Source organism: Ursus arctos, unplaced genomic scaffold (genome assembly GCF_023065955.2).
Source record: "Ursus arctos isolate Adak ecotype North America unplaced genomic scaffold, UrsArc2.0 scaffold_17, whole genome shotgun sequence".
Classification (NCBI taxonomy): Eukaryota; Metazoa; Chordata; class Mammalia; order Carnivora; family Ursidae; genus Ursus; species Ursus arctos.
Genome location: NW_026622841.1, coordinates 37,937,802 through 37,953,457, shown reverse-complemented (window position 1 = coordinate 37,953,457; position 15,656 = coordinate 37,937,802). Strand labels below are relative to the sequence as shown.

At 34.2% G+C, this 15,656-nt stretch overlaps 1 protein-coding gene across 1 annotated transcript in view; it reads right to left on the bottom strand.

Annotated features, from left to right (window-relative positions):
- The window catches only part of CCDC178 (coiled-coil domain containing 178), a 374,996-nt gene that overhangs the window by 828 nt on the left and 358,512 nt on the right, over positions 1-15,656 (bottom strand). The window lies entirely within an intron of this gene.

Below are 15,656 nucleotides of genomic sequence, written 5' to 3'. Positions count from 1 at the left end.
TTCATTTTTGTTTTTAGATATTCAGAATGTTTACTATGAATGTGTGCTCTGGTTTTCCATATTGATTCAGTCTGCTGCCATTCTAAATGCATGTTATAACTGAGCCATGATACATATTAGTAGTTTTCTGGGTAATTATTACATGCCTCATCCCTCAAGTGCTATTCATAGCCTCTACACCAAAGGCTAAATTGCTTTAATTACCCAAGAAGTGAAATAATCCCTTAAAAGGTCTAGCTCTGGATGTCTCAATGCCATCATGAACACATTTTCTAAATAGAGACACAGAGGTTATACTTAAGCAGGTATAAAACATTCTTATGGAAACTAAGTGAATTTGAACTGATTATTCCACCTTAGATATATGGTAAGATATTGTGATATTTATTTCTTGGTGATATAAATACTTTTACACTTACTTACAGAAAGACATTTACAAAACCTTTTTCTCTAGGAAGAGGAACATAACTAAGAAAAGAATGGAGATTTTAAGTAAGAGATAAGGATGAAAAATTGAAAATTCATCTGAATAAAGCCTAAAAAATATCTACTCTTAAAGGATCTCATGGCTGGATTCAGTCAGGTTGTATGATAAAAGTGTCCTATGAGAATAGTGAAAGGTGACAGAAACACTTGTTAGAAATGAGAATATCATACAGACTATTGAACCAATCAATGGGCTAAACATATATTTGTATTTTTTATTGTGAAACATGGTCATGTTTTAGATTTTGTAAGAATATGTATTGATTATGGAGACAGCACATGGGAGTGATGACGGTGACTGAACCTTAATCTTAGAAGTAAAAGACAGCACATAGGAAACATTTGTACATAATTTCATTTTGTATGCAGCACTGATAACTTGCATGAGTCGAGGTGCAAATAAGATCTTGGTGGATGTGTTTACTATCCATGCTTTCCTACTTCAGACGCTTGTCAATAATCAAACTTCAGCTCTTGTATACTAGAGATGTGTGGGCCTGTATATGGAAACTGGATATTGTATTCAACAGATAGCCAAATGGAGAAACAATGAATCTAAATCTTAATTTTGTATGATAAATCTAACTAGGCTAAGTCTTGCTTTAATAAATAGCTAATTACAATTGATATGTGATTTGCATAATAAAATGCCAGTTTGCATTCTGTTAATCTTAAATTAGCATACAATTACATTCCTGATATGTAGGAGTGTGTCTAAGGTGATCAAATAGCCCATTTGCTTAAGATGGTAAATGTTTCTTTCACATTGTGTTTTCAGTATTGGTTAGGGAAGTAAAAATTTTTCCATGGTGAAGATCAAATCCAATGTCAAACCAACCCCCATAGGAATTATTAAGAAGAGGGCCAATTTTGAGTTAATAAAATTTGAAATCATAAGATTTATATTTCTGTGAGTGTTTGTATAAGGTTCTGCATATGGTCACATTTTCAAAGTTTCATTTTTATCAACTTTTCTTTTGCATCTTCCAAACTTCATAATGCAGATATTATACTAGTAATATTATTTGCTGATTGATATCAGAGGGAAAGATAGTTTTTGTTCTTAAATTAGGATCCTATTTGTATATTAGTAAGAGTTGCTATGATGAGCTATTTTAAATAATCCATTAAAATGTATATAGGATTGTAAAAAAAATTCAGGTTATCCCCATTCAAATGATGAGAATGAAATCAGAATAAACTTGCCCTTCTAAAACCCTTTCAATTTGCTTTATGTAGAAAATGGTTTTTTGGAGTGTTCTTAGATACTTGGATGTTGTGGGTAGAGTTGTAGAAGGTGGTGGAACTTCTTAGCACCAGCAAAAGTGGTAGATGATAATATGGGTTTGAAGAACAGGGAATGATATTTGAAGGGACAATGAAGTACATACCTCTCAGGCCAAATAGAACTTTTGCAGTTTAATGATTTCTTTTGTACCCTAAAAGACACTTACAAAGTTGTTTTAGAACTCACAGTCCCAAGGACAAGATAGAACTTAACTCTGCAGATCTGTAATGTGACATGCAATTAATGCTCTATGAGCCGTTTGCCAGAAAAGAGTTCAATGGTCATCAGTTAAAATACTGTGATGATAATTTCAATTACTAGCTAATTTCTAGATTTGAGAATATACTTTATTTTTAAAGTATGATTACATTCCTTTCTGAGTCCTCGCATGAACTAAGAAGGAAAATCTTTGGCACTTGACTCTTTAGTAGGAGCATTTTTTACTGTAGGGAAACAATAAAAGTAGGGAACAGTTGAAAAGGAAAACATGATTTTTCAGGAGTGTTGTTTGGAAAGATAAGCCCATTTTAAAAAGGGATATACTGGTAAATTAGCAAAAAGCTCTCCTAATAATTTATTAGAGGCTTTATTACATTTCATCAAGAAGGAATCACTGAGGTCACTTTTCAAATGAAGCAGTCAAGTTGGCTTTCAAAGAAATCCAGCACAAATAAATCTAAAAGGCATGCTATTTCATCTCCCTGATTCTATAGACCAGAGTTGCACCAGCCTGCCTGAACAGAAATGGGGTGGGCAGGACAGATGTCTACAGAGGTACAGAAAGTTAGGTCAAGCTGTAAGACTTGATATAATGTGAAAGGATGCATTATATTGTGTCAGCTTTGTTTCTTAATTGTATGCTTTTGTTCTGCCTGATGTGATCATATTGATGAATGAATTTACCCTAGAAAAAAGACAAACTTCCTAAAGGTAAGGACCGATTAACTTCTCTTCAAGAAACTAGTACAGTGACCTGAATATAGGTCCTTAATAAATTCTTATTGGTGGTGATAAGAGCTAACCCATATGAGGGGTGTGTGGGTGTCTCTGTCGAATGAGTGTGGGACTCTTGATTTTGGCTCAGGTCATGATCTCAGGGTCATGAGATCGAGTCCCAAGTTGGGCTCCACACTCAGTGTGGAGTCTGCTTAGGACTCTCTCTCCCTCTCCCTCTGCCCCAATGCCACTCGACTCACGAGCACACATGTGCTTTCTTACTCTAAAATAAAATAAATAAAATATTAAAAAAAAAAGAATTAATCCATTTGAAACAGGAAAGTTTGTGTTCCAATTTCTATTTCACCCAGTTGGGCACATAGAGAGAAAATGGAGGATACTCAGGGATCAGTTCAGTAGCTATGGTGGTATTTTCTCCTAATGTAGTAAATGGGTTTGAAGTTCACAATTGTTTGAAAAGTCTTTTGCCCTGGAGTTTTCTAAGAGTAAGTTGTTGGCATATTTAGTGAGAACATAAAGAACAGAGAGATATGCCAGAGCTTTTCCCTCCCACATTTACTTCTTTTTGAATATGTTGTCCTGGGATTCACTTTAGAACTAGCTAAGATGAGAAGTAGACACAGAGCTTGACAAACATACCACTTCCAGATCAATCTTCACAGCTCTCTAAGTGAGGTGTAATCACTGTAAATCTTTTTTTGCAGTTGATTTATATTGTAATTAAGGCAGAGAAGAAGCACATGCAAGGCCAAAAGTGGGAAAGTAGCACACATTTTTCATGGAAAGTTTTTCCCCCATAAGTCAGAGCACAAGAGAGTATTAGAAAAAAAAAATTACAAGGAATAGTCACGCTCACTGACATGATATGGGAGGATGCTAAGTCATCTGTGTTTTCTGTTTAAATGTATATATTTCAGTTGATTAAAAAAGCACATGGTGAATTGATCTTGCAGCTTATAAAAGCAATATTTCAGCTTCGGTGTTTTTTATTCTTTTTTTTAATCAAATTATCTCCCAAAGCATTTTGACTGAAGTTTATTAACAAGGCAATGCAGCTATTAATGCTCTGCAGTGCACTCTTGCAAAGTGAAGTAAGAGACATGACTTTTCCTATGCATACTGATCATACCTTCTGAAGGTCTAAAAGAACTAAAGATTGCATAGCTGAGTGGTTTTGAAGAAAGAAAATTGTTACTTTGTCTTTTTTTATGCAATGTTATTAGATTTTTGGCGGGGGAGCATTCATAAGAAACATTATATTGCTAGATTTTAACTGGTATTTCAAATATTATCAGATTTCCAAAAAAGTAAGTCAGAAATTCAGAGAGACCAAAGCAGCTACAGGGCTTTATGCTGGGATAGAGGAGACTGGGAAAAGAATCATGAATCTTAGGTGGATAACTAGGTTGCCTTTCAGAAAACGTGGTGGAATGTAATTTATATTTACCAGGAAAATAGTCACATCTTTGGCAACACATCAAATGATAAAGAAAAAGTATTACTTTAATTTTGCATTTAACATAGTAATTTAAAAAGAGGATGACTAACCCAAAGCCAATATATTCTAAGGGAGGAAAATTTTTCAAGAGTCTTATGCTAGACATTAGTAAAAAAAAAAAAAAAGTCCATGTGAATCCCTGACTGAATGAATGATTAAGCTCTGTGATCTCACTAGACTCCTTAAAATAAATAAATAAATAAATAAATAAATAAATAAAAAATAAAAATCTGTGGGTAATAATAGGCCCTGTTTTTCTTTTCAGGAAAAAAAGGCTTGTCTACCTAGAATTCAGCATGAGAAGTAACCTCTCCCCAAATTATTCCTGAAAATAAAATTGGATCCTACTTCACTTTTTTTCGTTCCCATATTTATTCCTAATTTAATTAGCATAAATTTAATCCCATGCATGCTTTCCTTCTCAGAGGACAGTGTTTCTTCTGCAGAAAAACAAAATGTTCTGCGGTCAAAAATTGGGTAGCCACTGAATATTCTACCCAACTCTTTCAAGAGTTATAAAGCACAATAGCATATGCTGAAATTTAGAAAAAAAGAAAACTGGCTTAGTATTTTAGTGCATTTCAGAAATTTATTATCCACTTGATCTTTTACTTGGTAGCACCTCTTGAGATCCCAAAGGATGTTTTGTGGAGAAACTGTACTGGTGTGAAGAAAATAAGTTAAAATGAGACCTGGTGCTTAGATTTCAACCCTTGCATGGACAGTATAAATTATCTTTCTCTTTCATTTGTTCACTCAACATTATTCACTCGTTTTCATTTGTTATGTTTAAGGCATCCCCTTTTGGTATCATGGCAGATATTGTGGTCAGGAGTGGAAAATTAGCACACTACCACCCCCTTTTAGCCATCCCCCCTCCCCATCCCTTAAGTTGGAGTGCAAAATACAGTTTGGTCTCAAGGAATGTGGAAATAAGTTTATCACAACATGGAATGTGTTATGGCCACAGACAAGCTGCGGTTTTCAGGAGAGAAATGCCACTTCCAGTCGTGAACTCAGTGACATCTCACAAACAAGATGTCTTGTAAACTATACCTTGAAATATGAACCAGGAGACAGAAAAACATGGTATCTATTCAGAGACCACTAAACAAACAAACAAGTGTTTCTGGGGTACTAGATAAAACTAAAGGGGTAAATTCAATCTGTATCACTGAAGGTCTTGAATGGTACAATTATTCATTTCACTCAACATTCTGGACTCTGAATTTGTTTTGATTGTTTTAAAAATCTAATCTACACAAATGAGAGACTTGGCATTGGCATGTATGCTCCAAAGTCTATGCTGAGGGTTCTAAAGATGATTCCAAAGTTGTTAGCAATAATTAGACCTCACAGTGATTGGTAAATGGTTTGCTTATAATGTATAAAATGTTTAATGGTCATGTTACTCAAAAACCTCATGAGTTTTCTGATGTATATCATTTGTGAATATGAACATAGTCCCAAAGTTTGAAATTTTGTCAATTAGTCTAATTAATTTTAGATTGCTGACTAGATAAAGTTTGACTTGGAAAAGGCTTATGTGAACCAATTTAGCACTGCATTTTAATTTTGTTTCATAAGAATACTTACATTTTCCTCTATATTGTATTTGAATTTCAATAATTTTTAAACCAATATATTTCAGCTCACTATGAACTTCTGCTTCAGTAAAAACATGATTTGGAGTCCACATGGTATAAAGTTATGAAGCATTTCAGAGGCCTAACCAAACGAATATTTGCCAGGAAATGACCTAAATACGAAGGACCAGCATTCTAGAATTCTTAAAAGCTTGGATTTCTGTGTAGCAGATCCTGTAGTTTTGATATGTTTGTATATTGTTTTTACCATGTTGGTGCAGAGACATAACTGGTTATTCTACATTTTTGACTTGACATCATACAGTGTGGGATGTGAAGAGCAAAAAACCTAGGTTTCTTAGATATTAGTTTAGTTGGGTTTGATTTTAAATGAGCTTTAAATGTTCTCTTAGTTCTTTTTTTTTTTTTTTTAAAGATTTTATTTATTTATTTATTTAACAGAGACAGAGACAGAGGGAACACAAGCAGGGGGGAGTGGGAGAGGAAGAAGCAGGCTCATAGCAGAGGAGCCTGATGTGGGGCTCGATCCCACAACGCCGGGATCACGCCCTGAGCTGAAGGCAGATGCTTAACCGCTGTGCCACCCAGGCGCCCCTAAATGTTCTCTTAGTTCTTAACTCTTTTACACAGATTAAGCTTAAATTATCTTTCTCTTGTTTTATTTAAAAAGCTTTGGGAAAATCATCTCTTGAGCATAAAAGTAACTTCATTCTGTGCCATTTATGAACTACCTCTCTGTGTGTTAGACTTGACGATTAGAGTACCAACAAAAATCTCATAACATTGTGCACCACCTTGTTGTTTACACCATTAGGCATCTCAGATAACCTATTTCCAGTGATCCTTCTGTGCTCTGAGTGACGTATCATCAGAGCCTCTCAAAGAATCTTTTTGAGGAGAGTGAGCATGACACTGATGATGTGCTAACCTTGCAGGTGGACAGGTTTGGCTCCAAATGAGTTACAATCTCTAGAATTAGCCCTAAAACCAAAACAAAACCATTGTGAATTTGGAATTTGCTATTATTTCAGCAAGTCTAAAATAAGATATCCTCTTACGTACACCATCTTTTCTTGAAATCGTCTTCACTCCTGATTGCTTTCCAATGAATATTGAGGGAAAATATTATTTGAAAAATATATTTATTCAAGATATTAGGAGAAAATATCTAGACTATGAATAGAGGATGTATTTATATAGAAAAGACAATAGATGTCCAATTTGCTTTGTTTCAGCTTTCCTGAGGTGTAACTAACAGCACTGTAATATATACATATTTAAAGTATACAATGTAATGATTTCATATACGTACATATTGTGAAAGGATTCCCACAATGGAGTTAATTAATACATCCATTACCTTGCAAATTTATCCTTTTTGGGGGGTGAAAACACTTGTGTTTCTACTTTCTAGCAAATTTCAATAATGCAATACAGTGTTATCAAATATAGTCACTATGTTTTACATTATATCCTCAGACCTTATCCATCTTATAGCTGAAAGCTTGCGCCCTTTCACGAACTTCTCCCATTTCCCCCACTCATACCCCCAGCCTCTGGCAAGCACCATGAGTTCCATTTTTAAATTTTGTTTTTGATTCTACGTATAGATGATACCATGCAGTATTTGTCTTTCTCTGTCTGGCTTATTTCACTCAGCACAACACTCTCCAGGTTCATCCGTGTTGTTACTAAAGGCAGGATTTCCCTCTTTTTAAAGACTGAATAATATTCCATTCCATACATATACTGCATTTTCTTTATCTATTCATCTGTCAGTGAACACTTAGGTTGTTTGCATACTTTGGCAATTGTGAATAATGCTACAACGAACATGGGAGTACAGATATCTCTGTGAGATAATGATTTCATTTCCTTTGGATATATACCCAGAAGTGAGAATGCTGGATCATGTAACAGTTCTACTTTTAAATTCTTGAGGAACCTCCATACTGTTTTCCATAATGGCTGTAACAGTTTACATTCCCATCAACACTGTACAAGGATTCTCTTCTCTACACCATGCTCAGCATTTGTTATCTCTTATCTTTGATGACTGATATCCTAACAGGAGTGAAGTGTTACGTTGTGGTTTTGATTTGCTTTTCCCTGATGATTAGTGATAGCTCCTTTTCATGTACCTGTTGGATAACTGTATTAGAAAAATACCTATTCAGGTCCTTTGCCCATTTTTAATTGGGTTATTTGCTTGTTTTTTGCTCTTGAGTTATATGAGTGCCTTGTATATTTTGGATATTAACCCCTTATAGGATATGTGTGGTTTGCAAATATTTTCTCCCATCCTATAGTTTGCCTTTTAATTTTCTTGATGGTTTTCTTTTCTAGGCAGAAGCTTTTTAGTTTGATGTAGTCCTATTTTTTTGCTTTTTTTTGCTTTTGAGGTAAAATTAACAAAAAAATATTGCCATGACCAAGGTCAAAGAGCTCATCTCTTGTGTTTTCTTCTAGGAATTTTATTGTTTCTGGTCTTACATTCAAGTGTTATTCCAATTTGAATTTTTTCTTTTTGTGTGTGTGTGTGGTATAAGATAGGAGTCCAGCTTCATTCTTTCACATGTAGCCATACAGTTTTCTCAACACTACTGAAGAAACTATCCTTTCCCATTTTATGTTCTTGGTTCCTTTGTTAAAAATTAATTAACCATTAATTTAATTTAATTAATTAATTTAATTAATGGGCTCTTAATTCTGTTCCATTGATCTATGGGTCTGTTTTTATATCTTACTGTCTTGATTATGGTAATCTTTTGATATTTTTGTAACATAGTTTGAAATCAGAAAGCGTGATGCTTCCAGCTTTATTCTTCTTTCATATGGTTGTTTAGGCTATTTGTGGTCTTTTGTGGTTCCATGTGCATTTTAGGATAGTTTTTTCTATTTCTGTGAAAAATGACATTGGAATTTTTACAGAAATTGCATTAAATCATCACTGCATTGGATCATTTTGGGTAGTATGAGTAATTAAACAAAAATAACTTTCCAATCAGTGAACATGGAATATCTTTCCATTTATTTGTGTCTTCTTTAATTTCTTTCATCAATGTTTATAATTCTCTGTGTACAGATCTTTGCTCCTTGGAAAGTCTATTTCTAAGTATTTTATTCTTTTTAGTGCTATGATAAATGGGATTTTCTTATTTTCTCTGATAGTTCATTGTTAGTGTATAGAAACACAACTGATTTTTGTGTATTGATTCTGTATCCTGCAACTTTACTTTACTTGTTTTAGGTCTAAGGCATTTTTTTTTTTTTTTTTTTGGTGGAGTCTTTAGCATTTTCTATATATAAGATCGTATCATCTGCAAACATGGAAAATTTTACTTCTTCCTTTCTGATTTTGATGCCTTTTATCTCATTGCTGTGACTAGGTCTTCCAGCACTATACTGAATAAAAGTGATGAGAGTGGGCATCCTTGTCATGTTCTTGATGGTAAGGGAAAAGTTTTCAGCTTTTCACTATTGAGTATGACATTGGCTTGAAATTCATGACCTTTATTGTGTTGAAGTACATTCGATCTATACCTAATTTGTTGAGTTTTTTTTTTATCATAAAAGGATGCTGAATTTTGCCATATGCTGTCTCTGCATCTATTGAGACAACAATATGATTTTTTTATCTTTCATTTTGTTAATGTGGTACATCATGCTTATGGATTTGTGTGTGTTGAACCACGCTTACATCTCAGAATTAAATCCCACTTGATTATGGTGGATGATCCTTTTAATGTACGGTTGAGTTCAGTTTGCTGCAATTTTTTTCTTCTTGTACTGTCTTTGCCTGGCTTTGGTATCAGGGTAATGCTGGCCTTGTACCATAAGTTTGGAAGTGCTGCTTCTTCTTCAATTTTTTGGAAGAGTTTGAGAAGGATTGGTATAAATTCTTTAAATGTTTGGTAGGATTCACCTAAGTCATCTGGTCCTGGATTTTTCTTTGTTGGGAGATTTTTGATCACTGCTTCAATCTCCTTACAAGTAATTAGTCTGTTCAGATTTTCTATTTTTTTATGATCAGTTTCGGTGGGTTGTGTTTCTGGAATTTATCCATTTTTGTAAGTTATAGAATTTATTGGCATATAATCATTCATAGTAGATTTCTATGATCCTTTGTATGTCTATGGTGTCAGTTGTAATGGATCCTTTTCATTTTTAATTTTGGGTCTCCTCCCTTTTTTTTCTTGGTAAGTCTAGCAAAAGAGTTGTCTATTTTGCTTATCTTATCAAAAAAAACAGCTTAGTTTCATTGATCTTTTCTATTGTCTTTCTAGCCTCCATTTCATTTATTTCTTCTCTGATCTTTGTTTACTTCTACTAATTTTAGACTTTGTTCTTTTTCTAGTTCCTTAAGGCATAAAGTTAAATTCAAGATCTTTCTTTTTTCTTACTGTAGGCCTTATTGCTACAAACTTCCTTCTTAGAACTGCTTTTCCTGCTCCCATTAGTTTCGGTATGTGTGTTTCCTTTCTCATTTGTCTCAAGGTAGTTTTTTTTTTTTTTTTTAATCCCATTTGATTTCCTCTTCAACCCATTGATTGTTCAGGGATGTGTTATTTAATTTCTATATATTTGTGAATATTTTAGTTTTCCTCTTGTGGTTGATTTCTAGTTTTATACCATGAGGTAGGAAAAAATGCTTGCTATGATTTAAATCTTATTAAATTTTTTAAGACTTTTTTGTGGCCCAATATATAACATTTTCTGCAGAATGTTCCTTGTGCACTTGAGAAGAATGTGTGTTCTGCTGCCATTGGATGGAATGTTCTATTTTTGTCTGTCAGGTCTGTCTGGTGTAATGCGTATTTTAAGTCTAATGTTTCCTTATTGATTTTCTGTCTGGATAATCTACCAATTTGCTCTTTTCCAGAAATGTTTCTGTATACTAATCCTTAAATTATTTACGGATTACATGCTCTTTGAGGGTATAAATTTTACCTGTTGATCTTTACATCTTAGAACCTGGTCCATTGCTTGGTCTGTTATAGATAGTACACACTTGTTGAATTGAGTTATGATTGTTACTACCAAATGTAACAGGCATAGTGTTTTTAAATCTTGGTTTTTTGATCATTAGTGTCTTTCTTACAACTGTCTATTATAATGTGTCCATGGGAAGGAAAAGGAGGATATTGTTAGGCTAAGTCCTTAGAGGTGAAGAGTACATGAAAAGCCTATGTTCTTGACGAAGAAAAAGAAAAAGTGAGGAGGTGACGAGTCTGATGCCCTCTAGGTTGTCATCCTCTCAAAGGGAGTAAATAATTGAAATATCCAGATAGAATAACATAGGAAAAAATGTTACTCTACTTTGAATGTAACCTAGTGGAGACATAAGGAGAAAGGTCCTTACAGAGCTGTATACAACCAGTATCATAAAGATAAGGTAGCCATGATCAGGAATTGCTAGGTCTGGGTAAATTTCTAGGAGTATAACAGCCAGATGTTATGGTAGTTATATGTTTAATTCTTTAAGAGATTGACAAAATATTTTCTGAAGTGGTTGTACCATTTAACATTTCCACCAGTAGTATATGAAATTTCCAGTTTCTCACCACCCCTGTCAACACATAACATGATCAACTTGAAAATTGTAGCCATTTTAATAGGTGTGTAGTGGTATCTTGTTGTGGTTTTAATTTGCCTTTCACGAACAACTAGTGCTGTCGAGCACATTTTCATCTGCCTATTTACCATTTGCACATCTTTTTAGGTGTATTGTCCATTCAAATATTTTGCCCATTTTTTATTGGGATATTTTTTTATCTAATATAGTTTGGAGATTTTTTTCAATGTGTATTCTGGGTACAATTTATTAAATATATACTTTACACACATTTTCTTCTGTATGTGGCTTGCATTTTGATTTTCTTAATAGTGTCTTTAGAAAAGCAGTTGTTTTACATTTTGATTAAGTCCAATCTGTCTTTTTTTTTTCCTTGTGTGTTTGGTGCTGTACCTAAGAAATATTTGTCCATTTCAACTTCACAAAGATTTTTTTCCTATGCTTTCTTCTAGAAGTTTTGTGGTTTTAGGTTCTGGTTCTATATTTAGATGATGCATTTGCATTAATTCTGCATATGGTCCAAGGTAAGGGTCAAATTTCACTTATCTGAATATACATATGTTGAAAAGACTATGTTGATTTGTCTTAGTAACTCTGTAAAAAAACAGTTGCCAGGAAATGTGGGTCTATTTCTGTACTCCTTGTTCAGTTCCATTGATTTATTGATGTATCTTGATCCAATGCCATATTATTTTGATTACTACATCTTTATAATGAATCTTGATCTCAGGTATTATAAATCCTTTAATTGTATTCTTCCTTTACAAAGTTGTTTTAGCTATTCTATGTCCTTTGCATTTTCTCGTGAATTTTAAAATATGCTTGTTAATTGCTTTCAGATGATTGGTGTTGTGTGGAATCTTTAGATCAATTTGGGTAAAAATGATATCTTAACAATATTGAATCTCTTGATCCAAAAACAAGGTGCATCATTTTCTTTATTCAGGACTTCCTTAATTTCTTTAAGCAATGTTTTGTAGTTTTTCGTATACAGGTCTTGCACTGAAATATTTCATATTTTTATGATATTGTACAGGCAATTTTTTCTTCACTTCAATATCCAATAATTGCTAGTATATAGAAATATTTTGCATGTTAGTGTTGTATTATGAAAACTTGCTAAGTTTACTTATTACCTTCTTTGTTGATTTCATTGGATTTTCTACACAGATGATAATGTTGTGTGCCAATAAAGACCATTTTACTTCTTTTCCAATCTGTATCTTTTTTTCCTTTCATTATTACATTGGTTGGAAACTCTAACACAATGTTGAATATGTCTTCAAGTGAGTCACTTCACATGTAGTATAAAGTCATATAATAATATATTTCTTCTCTCTTGGCTTTCATGCTAATGTGGTTATACATTCTACTTATAGATAGCTATAAACTATGCACTGTATTGCTATACGTTGTTTGCTTAAATCATCACTTGTCATTTACAAATGTTTTAAAAATACACACAAAAAAAATTTCATATGTTCTCTCAGGTAGTAACCATTTCTGGAAGTATTCCTTTGAGTAGTTTCCCATTTTCATCTGGTTTCATTTTTCCTCTGCCAAAAGAACTTCCTTTAACATTTCTTACAGTGAAAGTCTGCTGGTGATGTCTTTACAACTTCTATATGTCTGAAAGTCTTTACTTTGGACTCTTTATTTATTTTTTTTTTAAAGATTTTATTTATTTATGTGACAGAGAGACAGCCAGTGAGAGAGGGAACACAGCAGGGGAGAGGGAGAGGAAGAAGCAGGCTCCCAGCCGAGGAGCCCGACGTGGGACTCGATCCCGGAACGCCGGGATCACGCCCTGAGCCGAAGGCAGACGCTTAAGGACTGCGCCACCCAGGTGCCCCTACGTTAGACTCTTTAAAAAAAAATAACTGTCTGTAAAATTCTAGGTTGGCTTCCCCTGGCCACATTACTTTAAATATGTTACTCCACTGTTTCTTGATTTCAATCTTTTGTCAACCTTAGTTTCATTCCTTTGTATGTAATACATTCTTTTCAATATCTGGCTGGTTTTAAGATTTTCTCTTTATCACTGGTTTTGTGCAATTCGATTATGATATGTGTTGGTGTGTTTTTTTATATTTCTTGAGGTTGTGGTCTGTTGAGATTTTTGTACTTTTTTGTTTACAGTTTGCAGTAAATTTGGAAAAAAATCAGTCATCATTTCTTTGAATATTTTTTCTGTTCTCTTCTCTTTCTCCTGTCCTTCAGGGAATCACATGTGACATATATTAGGCTGCTTGAAGGTATCTCATAGATTACTAAAACTCTTTTCATTTTAAAAATTATTTTTGTCTTTCACTTTGGGTAGTTTCTATTCCTTTAAATTCACATTCACTAATCTTTTTTTTATGAAATATCAAATCTGTCATTAAGATTATCTTATGCATTTTTTATCTCAGGCACTCTAGTTTTTGTCTTTAGATTTCTATTTTGTGTCCTTCAATGTCTCTACATAATTTATTAACATATGGAAAACAGTTATAATAATTGCTTAATGTATTTGTCTGCTAATTCTAACCTCCGTGGCAGTTCAATGTCAGTTTCCACTGGCTGATTTTTCTCATTATTGGTTGTATTTTTCTGCTTTCTTGCATGCCTTGTGATGTTTTATTGGATCTCATACATTGTGAGTTTTACCTTCTTTGGTGCTCAATATTTTTATATTCCTATAAATAGCCCTGAGATTTGTTCTGGGTTACAGTTAAGTTACTAGGAAACCAGTCTGATCCTTTTGAGTATTGCTTTCAAGATCTGTTAGGTAGAGCCAGAGTTATGTTGATCTATAGTTAATTAATCCCCTATTGAGACAAGACTTTTCCGAGTACTCTAACCCAACTCTACAAATTGTGAGTTTTTTCATTCTATCTTGTAAGAACATGTCCTGTGTAACAACCAGATGCTATTGTAGCTTTTCTTGGCCTAAGGTAGTTTTCTTATAAGCATATATTGCTCAACTAGTTATTCAAGGGGGAATCTTCTGCAAATTTCTAGGGTTCTCTGCAGGATACTCTCTCCTGCGTACTATAGCTGCCTTGATCTCCTTGAACTCTGAGCTCCATCCACTCAACTCTTGGAGTCTACAGAAGTCTGCCTCTATTTATTTCCCCTACCACCAGCTTGTACTATGGTCTATACATTCTCTCAGGGTAATAAACTGAGACAATTTGTAGGCTCTGCCTTGTTTGTCTCATTTCTTTCTGAATCACTATCCTTCGCTACTTGATTTGTCAAATGCCACTACTTGATTTGTCAAATTTGAAAACTGTTGTTCCATATATTTTGTTTGGCATTTGTTTAGGCAAATTATTTTAGGCAAAAGGGTAAATATGACCCCTGTAACTTTATTTTGGCTATGAGTAGAAGTAACATTTGATTTCATGTACTTTTGATAATTTCTTTCTGTTTCCAACAGTAAACAATTACCCCAAGAAACTGGGTGATATGAATGTGTGTGACTCCATTGTGGGATCCCATTACAACCTTGGGTGGTAGAGTTTAGAAATGTGATCAATTTAACTTTTTAACTTTTTAAGGGACCTCCACACTGTTTTCCAGAGTGGCTGTACCAACTTGCATTCCCACCAACAATGTAGGAGGGATCACCTTTCCCCACATCCTCTCCAACAATTGTTGTTTCTTGCCTTGTCTATTTTTGCCATTCTAACTGGCGTAAGGTGGTATCTCAGTGTGGTTTTGACTTGAATTTCCCTGATGGCTAATGATTTTGAACATTTTTTTGAGCTACCCTATGACCCAGCCATTGCACTACTAGGTATTTACCCCAAAGATACAGACGTAGTGAAGAGAAGGGCCATATGCACCCCAATGTTCATAGCAGCATTGTCCACAATAGCCAAAGCATGGAAGGAACCGAGATGCCCTTCAACAGATGACTGGATTAAGAAGTTGTGGTCCATATATACAATGGAATATTACTCAGCTATCAGAAAGAACGAATTCTCAACATTTGCTGCAATATGGACGGCACTGGAGGAGATAATGCTAAGTGAAATAAGTCAAGCAGAGAAAGACAATTATCATATGATTTCTCTCATCTATGGAACATAAGAACTAGGAAGATCGGTAGGGGAAGAAAGGGATAAAGAAAGGGGGGGTAATCAGAAGGGGGAATGAAGCATGAGAGACTATGGACTATGAGAAACAAACTGAGGGCCTCAGAGGGGAGGGGGGGTGGGGGAATGGGATAGACTGGTGATGGGTAGTAAGGAGGGC